General features: G+C 35.9%; 1 pseudogene across 1 annotated transcript; it reads right to left on the bottom strand.

Annotated features, from left to right (window-relative positions):
• Positions 1-6,117: 6,117 nt before the first annotated feature.
• LOC306886745 (cytosolic phospholipase A2 delta-like) lies at positions 6,118-11,895 on the bottom strand (annotated as a pseudogene). Its single transcript has 16 exons — positions 11,857-11,895; positions 11,643-11,774; positions 11,525-11,592; positions 11,336-11,378; positions 9,791-9,904; positions 9,665-9,699; positions 9,297-9,435; positions 8,941-9,097; positions 8,294-8,481; positions 8,061-8,178; positions 7,776-7,906; positions 7,531-7,662; positions 7,183-7,362; positions 6,920-7,072; positions 6,675-6,832; positions 6,118-6,353 (listed from the first exon to the last, which is right to left on the bottom strand). The product of its transcript is annotated as a cytosolic phospholipase A2 delta-like (transcript).
• Between the last annotated feature and the right edge of the window lie 567 nt (positions 11,896-12,462).

Below are 12,462 nucleotides of genomic sequence, written 5' to 3' on the forward strand. Positions count from 1 at the left end.
AATATTCCTTTGTGAGATCAATGAAGTGTCATTTTATAACAAATAATCAAAAATGCATATATTCAGTTTATTCATGCCAGAACTAGAAACTGCAGGGATTTAGTTTCTTTTGATTTATATTTTTTTATATTTTATGTTCGTGTTTTTAGGTGAAATGGTTAACTTCTGCAAATGACAAACATAAAATGCAAACTTTGGACATTTCATATTATTTTATAAATATTACATTTTGTGGAAAGTTGGCCGTTCTTGATCCACTTGAGCTTTTTTGAAAGGTCTCAGAACTTAATTGACATGGTAGGCCTTAATCTAAGTCAGGTGATGACAATTCCAGAGCTTAATGAATACTGTAATTCTGAGTCCCTCTGGATGTTTTGGATACGCTCAACAACTGTGGGTTCCTCTAAGGGCCTGGCAGAGGATGAGAAAAACAGACTCGTAAAAAGCAGAGGAAGCCCATCTATATGCTTCCTGCCTGCAGTTTTCATGGTTTGTAATGTAATTAAAGTAATGGACTTTAAAAGGGAATTTTGTCATATAAAATATGGCAGAAGAAATAGAACTTCTTGTACACTTACATCAAAAACAGTAATGAATAATCCTCACATCAATACAAAGGACATGCAGGAAGATTTAGGGGTTTATGAAAAAGAAAAGAATGTGAAGAAAACTAGCCACTAACTAGGAATGGGGGAAGGTTGGTTATGCTTTGGAGTCGTACGGTAGCCTGTAGATATGAGAGGAGGAAAGAATGAATGGATTCTCCTTCAACATATTCAGGAAGTACTGATAAGCAAGAAATAACAAGACAAAAATCCAAAACATGCCTCCATGAAGTACTACACATAATGAAAGATTGTAACAGTGGCCTTATTATTGCGAATCTATAAGGAGATCTTAAGTATGCAGTGGATGAAGGATGAGCGTAATAAGATTTCTAAAATAGAAGCACTCAGCAATAGCAAGAATAGAAACTTTGCTGTGTAAAAGAAATATTGGAGGTTAATAATATATATAATAATATAATGTCTGCTAAAATTAAGATAATGTCAAACATTTGCACATTCCACATTCAGTTATAACATTCGGAGAAATGTTTATGTTTGTTAGCAGTGGAAAAAGTTATATGGAAATGTGATAAATGACATACCAAGATATTGCAATATACTATAAAGTGATGTATAAACATAGAAGTTGTAAGATGTAAGTAACGCTATACAGTATATACAAAAAAATCTGTATGTTTATATAGCTTTTTGTAATACGTTATTAAAAACATGCCTATGTTTTATATTTAGAAAGGGGAAAAAAAGAATTTACTTATATATTTTGTCAACATGTTTTTGATTTTTAGGATGCAAATACATGTACATGACATATATGTCCAAAAATGTGCATAATTATTCTTTTTTTTTTTTTTTTTTTACTTCATGTCAATATGTTTTATACATAGAAATGTAGGCCTAATATATGTGCATATCAGCCTATTGCATGTGTGTATGAGAAGAGCAAAGAGCTGACACAAACAAAATTTGCTTCAGAGATCATGGGAAACACAAATCTCTTTTTTTCAGAAAGCAAAGAGGGGACATAAAATTATCAGTTAGTAGAAACATAAAACAATCTGTCATCTTTAACACACATTGCTGCTGTTTATGGATTTATAGTTTCACATTTTGTTCCACACACTCTATTCCAGGATACATCCCATCTGTGAGATGTCAGATCCCACAAGCATGAAATGTCCATATTTGGGGAATATATAAAAGAACAGTTGCAGATGCATTGAGCGCCCGAGAAGTTGAAAGATCACTGAAATGTCTGTGTTCTAGAGAACAATAACCCCACTGACTTTAACTGTCAATTCATGCTGAGGTCCAAGTTGAGAATAAGGACACTACACATACTCTTTTGACCCTCCCTCTCTTGAGATCTCCATTCCCTTCCCCATATTCCTTTTTAAAAACACTTGTTTACCATCCCACTACCCTCATTTCTTTCACCCAACCCCACATCCACCACCTCATTAGTCTTGTCTTTGTTTCCATTCTCTCTTCATTCTTGTGGTTCCATCCTTAGATGATACGTCGCGTTCGTTTGCCCACAGAATCCAGTCATCATGACTGTTTCCCCTCGGCTGCAGTTTTCCATCAAACCAGAAGGCCAGGAGGCCAAATGCTCATCTCAAACCAAAATCACGTTTTCCTGTCCACACAAAACACCACCGCTGTGGAAGAGAGATGGGTTGTGGAACAGAAAATGGCCCTCCTGTTCATGGGTCAGAAATCCACGTAGCACTTCATTACTTCACAGCGCTTTCCTCTGTTCAGACTCTCTCTTTGTGTCATCTTTTGTGTTCAGATCAGCTCTATTGACCTCAGTGTAATTCTGTCTTGAGAAGGAACCACAAAACTGGGTCTTGGTTAATAATTACATTAAATGCATGATTATCTCTATTAGCACAGTAACCCTGCTGTTTATAATATTATGCATGCATGCATTTCCATAAAAGATGCAGCAACCTGAATGAAGTCATGAGCGGATGTTCATTATTGTCATGCATGCCAACAGCAATGAACAAAGTCATTATCTTAATCAGTATGTTCACCTTGTTTTCCAGTAGATTAATTTCCAGTAATTTAATTTACTTTCAGTAACATTTTATACAGTATTATACAGATATATTTTAATAAAAATATGTTCAGAGAACACAAATTGAAATTGAACTGAATGTGAACTTAATTGAAATTTTTACTTTTATACTTACCAAAACTGCCTTTATTTGATTAAAGATACCGTAAAAACGGTAATATTGTGAAATATTATTACAAATTAAAATAGCTATTTTAAAATATTTTAATGTTTTATTTATTCCCATGATGAATGTTTACTTAAATTGTTTGTGGAAACAGAAGCCTTTTTCTTTTCAGGCTCCTCGTTGAATCAAAACTTCAAAAGAACAGCATTTATTTGCAATAGAAATCATTTGTGGCAATGTTGATGTTTTGATTAATGTGATGCATCCTTACTGAATAAAAGTATTTATTTTTTCTTCAAAAAAAGAAATAAATCTAACCGACTCTAATCCTAACCCTTACCCTCTCTACATTTCAATAGATTTATGTTTAAAACAAGGGGAAAAAACAAAAACGTTTCGCTTGTGGTGTAAGAAAAACTGTTTAATTGCAATTTAAAAAAATGGGAGAATATTATTCAAAAGCAAGGCAAAAATAATAAGTAAATATTTTTTTGTAGTGAAGCTGGATTACAACTGGATTACACCACTGCTTGTTCAAACACAACAACTCCTGCTCAATGATGCTCCTACTCAAATTCAAACCCATTCAGTGCTCACATGGTTCTGATTTGGATAAATGCATATTTCAATCAACTAGTGAAGAGTTGTTTGTTTTTCTATCATCACAAATTGCTGTTGGGAAAATAGTTTGCTATTTCCTTTTAATCTAAACATGAAACAAACTTGGATATGTACTGTGTGAGATATTCAAGATCTGTTCAATCAAAGCTTCTTTGATCATAGTTTTCCCACAGGAAAAAAAAAATCTCATGGCTTCTGTTTAGAACTTTTTTTTTTTTTTTTGTCCTCTGCTGTTTGTTGAAACACACTTTGTCTTCCGTATTGTTTTCTTTAATTTAATATTTTTAGCATTAAAAATACATTTTACTAACCTTACAGTCTCATAGCTCATTTAGATTACAGCTTTAATGTTTATTTAGAAAACGTAATATTAAACACATCACAGCACTCCTGTAATATGTGTTGCAATATTTCCCAGACATCTGTGGTGGATTTTTATATGAAAGTCTTGTTGCTAAAAAAAAAAACTCTCTCATCTAAAAAATAGCTCAGCTCTAGTTGTGGAATCATGAGAGTTATATCATGACCATGATGAAAAGTCATATTTGCACCCTGCATTGTCAGTCTGACTTTACACAATGTCAAAATAATTTTCTCTTTGACCTCTTTTCCCAAAAAGCATTGCTGCAACGGCCATGCTCAGAGTCAGAGAATGAATCTTTCAGCATAAGTCAGAATATGTGTAATGGAAACCAAATGGCTCAACAGCTTTTAGCCAGTGTCCATATTTCATTTGGCAATGTGAAAAATTAAGTTATACTGCTTGTGTGTGAGAAAGTGCATTGCATGTTGTGAGCACAATTTCAGTTTGGTCTCATCTTTCAAATCCAAAGAGTAAAATTAAGCCTAAACATTTTTTACAAATAATAAAATCTTAGAAATTGACTTTAATATTAAATACATCAATCTAAATACAGGTCAATATAATGTCTATGGTTCAAACTGAGGAAAAACACTTTATAAAATGGCAGTTCAAGAATTCACTAATATTTGGAAACAAAAAAACATTCTCACGTCTGTGTTTATGGAATTTCAAAAACTTGTCACCCAGGGCAAATCAATCAAAACTGCACAGACAGGTGCTGCTTTACACCTGCTTTTCCCCATGGTGATTAATAAAACATGTCTTTTTTTAGTTATATCTGGTAACACAGTCACACTTAAACACATACTAGCCCCGAGGTATTGTGAATCAATGTCACTCCTGTTGAGCAACTCCTGACAGATAACAGCAGTGTCCTGAGAGACCTATAATTCCAGTCAGAAACAAAGCAGAGGAATGAGAATGTCATACCATTGGGGGGGTGCTGATCTGAAGTGAACCGATGGTGACAGCCAGGCCTGAGACATAAATTAGTAGGTCCATATAGTAAACCAGCATAGAATGAACCTTAGACCAATGTTCTGCTGTTCTGTGTTCAGTTAACAGATTACACTTCTGTTTAAAAGTTTGGGGACAGTAAGAATTTTTTCCCATAGATTATTAGAGTGATTTCTGAAGGATCATGTGACACTGAAGGCTCTACTGAAATATATTTGAATTTTTTTATAATCTTACCAACCCCAAAAATTGTGCTATATAGCACTAAAAGTGGTTATTTGGCTCGTAATCATAGGGGAACCACTTTTGGTGCTGTATAGCACCAAATCTTGGTATTTCAGTGGTTCTTCAGCCGTTCTTTGGCATGACTGAGGTGCTATATTGCACCGCTAGCATATACAGAACCTGTTAATCTCCTGTATGGTTCTTCAGTGGTTCTTTGGGGTGATTAAGGTGCTATATAGCACCACTGCCATACAAAGAACCTGTTAAACCCCTTTAAAGGTTCTTTACGAGCCAAAGAACCACTGTTGGTGCTGTTTAGCATCATTTATGTTGAAAAAATACAATGCAATATGGCACCTCTTATGGTTCTACATAGCACCATTTGACAAAGGTGCTGTATAGCACCTATAAAGATATGATGCTATATAGCACCAAAAGTGGTTCCCCTATGATTACGAGCCAAGAACCACTTTTAGTGCTATATAGTACCATTTTTTTAAGTGTATACAAGTGTAACATGTTTAACTTCAAAATATAAACTCTTGAGTTGAATAATACCTACACAAAAATGTTATGAAATGTATATAATAATAAATCACCAACAAAAGCATCACTCACTAACTTTAATGTTTTTGCAAACCTTATTTTCTTTATGGAAAATGTTCATTACCATACAATGTCGGTAACTAGGTGACCGATGAGTTTCAAGCTCCAAAATTGATGGGAAAAAACATTAAAAAAAGTTGCTATATATATGTGAGAAAAGAACAAGATGTGCCAGTATTTATTTATTTTAAAAAAAAAACCTGCCACAGCTCTCAAATATTATTTACCTTTGTGTTTATTCAAATATCAAGATTACCAAAGGGAGAAGGATGTTAGTGAATACTTTTGTGAATTTAAATTTTGGGCTGTCCTTTAAACAAAGCTATCATATGACTTCAGAACACTTGGAAAATGGCATTTGTGGCATTATTTGGACTACTGTAATGGACTTTTTATGATGCTTTCATTGTTAAAAATAGATTATTATAACGCCCTCTGATCTACAAAAACAAGGAAAATCACATAGTTTTGGAACAATATAAGGGTGATGAATGATGACATTTTTGGGTGAACTATCCCTTTATCCCTTTAAATCACTCTCCAGTCGCTCCTGCTGTCAGCCTTAACTTCAGATGTCAACATCAAATCAGAATTTTGACGCCTTTGTAGCAGGAATTCTCTCCATGCTTTTCTTCAGCGCTTTGTTCAGCGTGTTTAAAATGATGTCTTTGTTGTTCAGAATGTTGTAGGTGGTGAGGTTGCTCTTCTGGAAATCCTCAGGTTTGTATGTAAGGTTGAGAGTGGAGAATGGACTTGACAAACTGGTGAAGTCAACATCAAAATCTCCTTCCTTTATCTCTGCCTTACCCTCTCTCTTCACTCCTGCCACACAAACACAATCGCTTTTAAGTTGATATACAAAATTTAATTCATAGAGTTGTGGTATTCTATACCAGAATCAAGAGCAATTATAAATGAACGGAATGCCTTTTTATTCATATAATGAAAATCAGTGCGGTCCAGTTATGTTTGGTATCCACTGACAATCATTGCATGGACAAAAACAGCTGAACCATTCTTCAAATTATCTAAATGATGGAAGATTTTCCATTTTTGCGTGAACTAATACAAAAAATGATGGTAATAGTAAAGGTTACAGTTGGCGGTACTCATCAGGAGACTCGAACTGCCTAAATGAAACACTGACCAAGGGAAAGTGAAGCACTATGAGAACATCTGGATTCTCTTTATCTTCAAACACATAAATTTCCCTAACCGGCTCAGACTCCAACTTTTTTGTAATCAATCTTTGGAAATGAAATCTTGTGATCAGCACAATACTCCTGAGCTTGCTTTATGACCTATAGACACACATGGAAACAACAGAATCTTATTTTCTTCAAGATCTTTCTCCTTGTAATCTGCCAAATCTTTGTGGTCTCCCTCACCTTGAAGTGGTCTGGGTCCCAAGCATAGTTCAGAGACAGAATGACGTCTGCACGTCTGTTAGAGCGCTGATTTGATGACAAAAGCGGTGTCCACTAGGCCAAGTGTGGCGTCTGCTGGTGTCAGGGAATTTGGGAAGGCGTCTGGATGTGTGTCTGCAGAAAGTCCACTTTATAATTGATCATTTCCAAGTTTGATTAAACTGAATCAAAAGGGGAATAGGCACTAATTAGGTTGTACTCGACAGCATAAATTATGTTCTGACCTTTGCATGTAGTGAAGTCACAGTTCTCACTGTAGTTCCTGTGCAGGTGGAAGCCTCTAAGGAAGTTGAACACTTGGCTGATAATGGGGCAGCTGGTCAGAAAGACACTTAGCTTTTTTGCCAAGTCAGTCTTCAGGCTGTCCCCAAGTGGGTCCGACGTTGATGGTTTGTCATCTGTGTCTACAGATAAGGACGAATGATATACTGACCCAGTGACAAGCCATTGTACCCCTAAAAGGTAATTTTTTTCTTGGAGTGCGAGTCTGAATAAGGAACTAGTTTCTTTTTGCTCATTAATAAAGCTGAAAGGCAAACAAACTTTTTAAGAAGCTACACAGGGACTTTTACTCACCGTTATTGCTTTCCTCTTAACTGTGTGGTTCACTTCTTCCCCAGTTTTGCTAGCCCAAGATGGGATCACTCCTGTGATGTGACTCCAAAGCTGAGTCAGGCTCAGAGAAAAAACACTGCTCCATATTCCTACAAACACAACACATTTTGACTAACATTTTGAATACCACCAATCACTATCTCTAACTTTGAATTGTTTACCATCAATTAACCTTTGGAGTATTTACAGAACGTGTATTTACCCAATAGTGAGTATATTCCAGATTCAGGGAGTTTCTTGATCATGTGGCCGAGGTAATATTCGCTCCCAAAATTCTGTGCAGGTATGAAGGCACCATATTTAGTAAATCAACCTCATATGGGGTGAACCATTCTGAATAAGAAAAGAACAAAGAGAAACATATACATAGGCACTATTTGTTGCTCTCAATACATAGAATTGATCTGGTGAGGAACAAACATAATTAACTTGATAGGAAGCATCAAGCAAATTAAACCAGCCAAAGTGGATTAAAATCCATTCTTACCAGTCTCTGTGGTACATCCTGTCTTACTATTTTTCATGTTAAGAGCTGTGTAGATGGGAAGAGGTTTCTGGCCCTTTGATAATGCCATCTGCTGGTCAGATAGTGTACCCATTGCTTTCTGAGTAAGAAAAGAATTTATGCATTTTTTCTAAACTTTTAATGGCAGCCATTTAATTACATTTTTATGCTAAAAAATGTATTTTGTTTCTGTGAAATCAGTGGTATTCAGGTACCTTTCCTTGAATGAGGTATTCTATAGCCAGACCCCACATGTCGAGAGATACGAGTCCTTCTTTCTCTATCTCTTCCATCTTCTCTTTGTAGTGCTGTAGCTGCTCGGGGGAAAATATACTGAACACACTTTTAGAGATCTCCTCCTTTACAGACTCCATAACTCCATTTAGGTCATTGTTTGACCACACTGTAAAAAAAAAACAAAAAAAGTTGAGCCAACTTAAAATGAAGGCAACCAGCTTCAGCAGATTTTTTATTTCTCTTAACTTATTTTTGTAGGAGATTCGTTGAAGTTGAGGATTTAGGGGAAGTCGTGGCCTAATGGTTAGAGAGTCGGACTCGTAATCCAAAGGTTGCGGGTTCGAGTCTCGGGCCGGCAGGGATTGTAGGTGGGGGGAGTGAATGTCCAGCGCTCTCCACCCTAAATACCACGACTTGAGGTGCCCTTGAGCAAGGCACCGAACCCCCTCTGCTCCCCGGGCGCCACAACATAAATGGCTGCCCACTGCTCCGGGTGTGTGTTCACGGTGTGTGTGTGTGTTCACTGCTGTGTGTGTGCACGTTGGATGGGTTAAATACAGAGCACGAATTCCAAGTATGGGTCACTATACTTGGCAGTATGTCACTTCACTTCACTTCACTTCACTAGAAATAGACAGGCATGTAGTGCTCCTTATACTCACCAGGTGGAGCTAGAAACCCCTGTGATGTAGCTGATTTTATCAAGAAGCTGGAGTTTTTGCAGAGCTCTTAGTCATCGCTCTGGCCCCGCCCCCAGAACACACAACAGCCACCAATGGGACCTGAGTCATATCAATCTTATAAATATGTTTATTTTTCATAAATTAATAAATTATTACATGTATTAATTCAAATAAAAATTAAAGAATAGAATATAAATTAAATAAAAATTGATGGGAACAATAGTAAAACTGCAAGCGACTCTGCCAGGAAGTGTGTCTGTTGAATGTGTTTTACTCAGGTTTGTGTTTGTTTTCTTGCCTCGCTGGGTTCAGGTGCAGAGCTGAGATTCAAAGCTTTCTGAAGAGCTTGTGACACAACTTTTCGTCTCTTCAACAGAAAATTATTTTCTTCCATCGGAATATCAAAATCCAGACGCACGTCCAACTTTTCATCCGAGCTTCAGAACACACACAAACAAACACACACACACAATTATTCTGAGAGATGAGGGGAATCAGATTGAAACCAGTTGAGGAAATGTTGGTGGTTTACAGTGCTTTGTCTCATTTAACTACGATCAAATGAACAATTAAAATCATTTAGGTTTAATTGATGGATTACACGCCATAGTAGTTTCTTTAAATTGTGCCTGAACTAATCAGAGATAAGCTATTCAAATTATTTACCAGCCCTCTGTGCTTACTTTCAGATCCACTTCATCCTAAAAGAGTGTATTACTGCAGTTAGTTACAGTAGCTTTTCTTTATATATTGAAAAATACATGTCTTCTAATTGATTTTGCCAGTACCCACCTGTCCAATAGGCATGGAGAGTTTAATCTGCTGTTTGGATGGTAATGGTTTAATAGGAACTGATGACAGAATGTCTGCAATCTTTGGATTTATCCCGTCCACTTCTTCCCCTGCCTGAACAAACACCAAACATGCAAACACAAAAAGAGGCATTATACACTCTCAGCAGTTAGTGATATACTGTTCTTAATGCAACACCTTAAAAATGCACAAGGTCATATTTAGTTTTATTTTAGAATATTTACTGTTAATTATATAAGCGCCTCGCAGTTTTAACATCTTGTCCTTCTCTGCTGGGGTAAGCAAAGAAGAAAATGTCACATAATTTTTTCCCACTGTTCTTAATGCAGCACCTTTAAAAATGGATAAAGCCCTTTTTATACAAAAAGTAAAACTTATTTTAATTTATTTTTATTGTATTTATTTTATTGTAGAGTATAAAGCTAGAGTTGGCAGTTTGTTCCAGAAACATTACAAGTCTCTTCACATCCTTATAGCAATCTTCTGTGGGAGGCTCAGGACCATAAAATGTTCATCCAATCATTGCATTCGGACCGAATGCAATGATAGGATGTCCCACCTGCCTGTTAACCTATGTATTTGCATGCCTCCTCTCAGCCAATAGTGAGAGTTTGGGGTGTGGCTACTGCCAACTGTAACAGGCTGAGCAATAGGATGTTTAAAGAAATTAAGATTAGCCTACAGAAGTTTAAGCCAACATTCGAAGACTTGACAAGACACAAAATAGAGAACTGGATAAAACAAGGGTAAACAAAACACAGTGTTTTACAAGTTTGAGGAATTTGGTGGGATGTTTGGGTTTTAATAGCCTACGACAAACTTGTAGAGATTCTTCTCGACAGGTAAGCTAAACTTCAAATAAAAAGTAACGTTATGGATCTTTATTGAAATTAGTCTGCTTTTACTTGTTGAGACATGCCTTCACATTTATAGACCCCTAAAGAGCTGTTTTGTGATGTTTGAGTTGGGGAAAGCCCGACGCGCAAAATACCCGTTTGCAAAGATTGTTTGAAAACATGCTTTATATTTGTACGTTGGTTTCGTTAGATGACACTAGAAGCGCAGAAACTGCCTATAACTAGCATTAATTATACATAGAACGGAAATATCACATTACAATTTCTCATGCTTTCAATGATATTATAAAGCCATGTGTATTTAAATACCTCATTGAGGTTTGTGAGGGAAAAATGAGGGGAAAATTTAGTGTTTTTTGTGTTTGTTTAACAAATATTTCCAAGTCAGTTTTGTTTTATGGAAACCTGAACTTGCCCTTTATGATACTGGTAAAGATTGTAACACACTGTATGTGTAAAATATACAGTAGGCTATAAAAATGTTGTGAGATTTTTTTGAAGAAGCAAGTTATTAAGAAAATATGTACATCTATTAATTATTTTAATATGTGAGTAGGTTTAGCTGCATCTGAGCTTATACTGAAATATAGGCCTAATGTTAGGTGAATATCAATAAAATACCACAATCGTTTGTAACCTGTTCTTTTTAATGTATCAAAACTCTTACCATCAGCACTCCATTAGAGAAGTACGATTCAGGCTTCTCAGAGCTTGAAAAAGAAAAGGAATGGACAGATTGGTTTAGACTGATGTTGGTGATGATTTTTTCATATAAGGAGGAAGAGGACAATTATTAATGTGCACTACATGGTTAATAACAACTTTATTGTTTTCAGTTGATAATATTTTCACTCACCTCACGGTCATTTCAAACTCCACCCACAGCTCACTCTTTTTCTGGAAAATAAGTGCATCATAATCAGACTGCTGGATAGGACCATATCAGTCAACATTTGTAATGCTTAACCTTCTACCTTATCACCTGTAATGAAGCATTTTGTTTGCTTTTGTCCAGGTGTGAGGTTATTGATGTCGAATAGGATGGTGGAGAAGTAGTCATCTTTCGTTAACTTGTCAGCATCAAATATGTGGAATTCCAGAATGTTCTGAGGAGACGAGAACAAAGTGGTGAGTTTATTTTACCTCAAAAGCTCTTTCTTTTTTTGGTTTTCTAAACAGAATTTTGACCTTCTCCACCTTTTTCCTATGCCCTATGGCACTTTGCATGAATTATGTGCATAACTTCTGTTAAACTGTTAACAATCAGCTAATTACTGCACTATGAATGCAGTAATAAGCAATTTCAAGTCACATTATACTACTGAATAGCTTAACACATTAAGTACAACAAAGAGAGAGATTTAGTATTTCTGTAACAAACAAAAAACTAAATCTTTCCAAGTATAGAACTTGCTCTCCTGATTGGGAATCCCTGTCATAACGGATCCTTGATCAAGCTCCTTAGGCTTGTTCACAAAGCTGCTATTTGTGGTTTTAAGTTAAAATAGCAATGCTACAAAACAAGTAGGTTAATTCATCAGAGTCAAATATCTGTGAGTTAAGGTACCTTCAGCATTGTTGTTTTCTCCTCAGCAGGCCTACAGTGAAGTCTCAAAACCAAAAGATGAAATGAAGATCTCACTAGTCAAGGTGCAATATAATATAGAAAACCTGAGAGACTTGTTTATCTCCAGCCCTTCTCACCCTGATAAAATATTTGATAGTGTTTTGTGTTTACAGTGTTGAGGGTGGAATCAAAAAATCTCCTCCCTCTGTTTGCAATCAACCTCTATT

Source organism: Barbus barbus, assembly GCF_936440315.1.
Source record: "Barbus barbus genome assembly, chromosome: 20".
Taxonomy (NCBI): domain Eukaryota; kingdom Metazoa; phylum Chordata; class Actinopteri; order Cypriniformes; family Cyprinidae; genus Barbus; species Barbus barbus.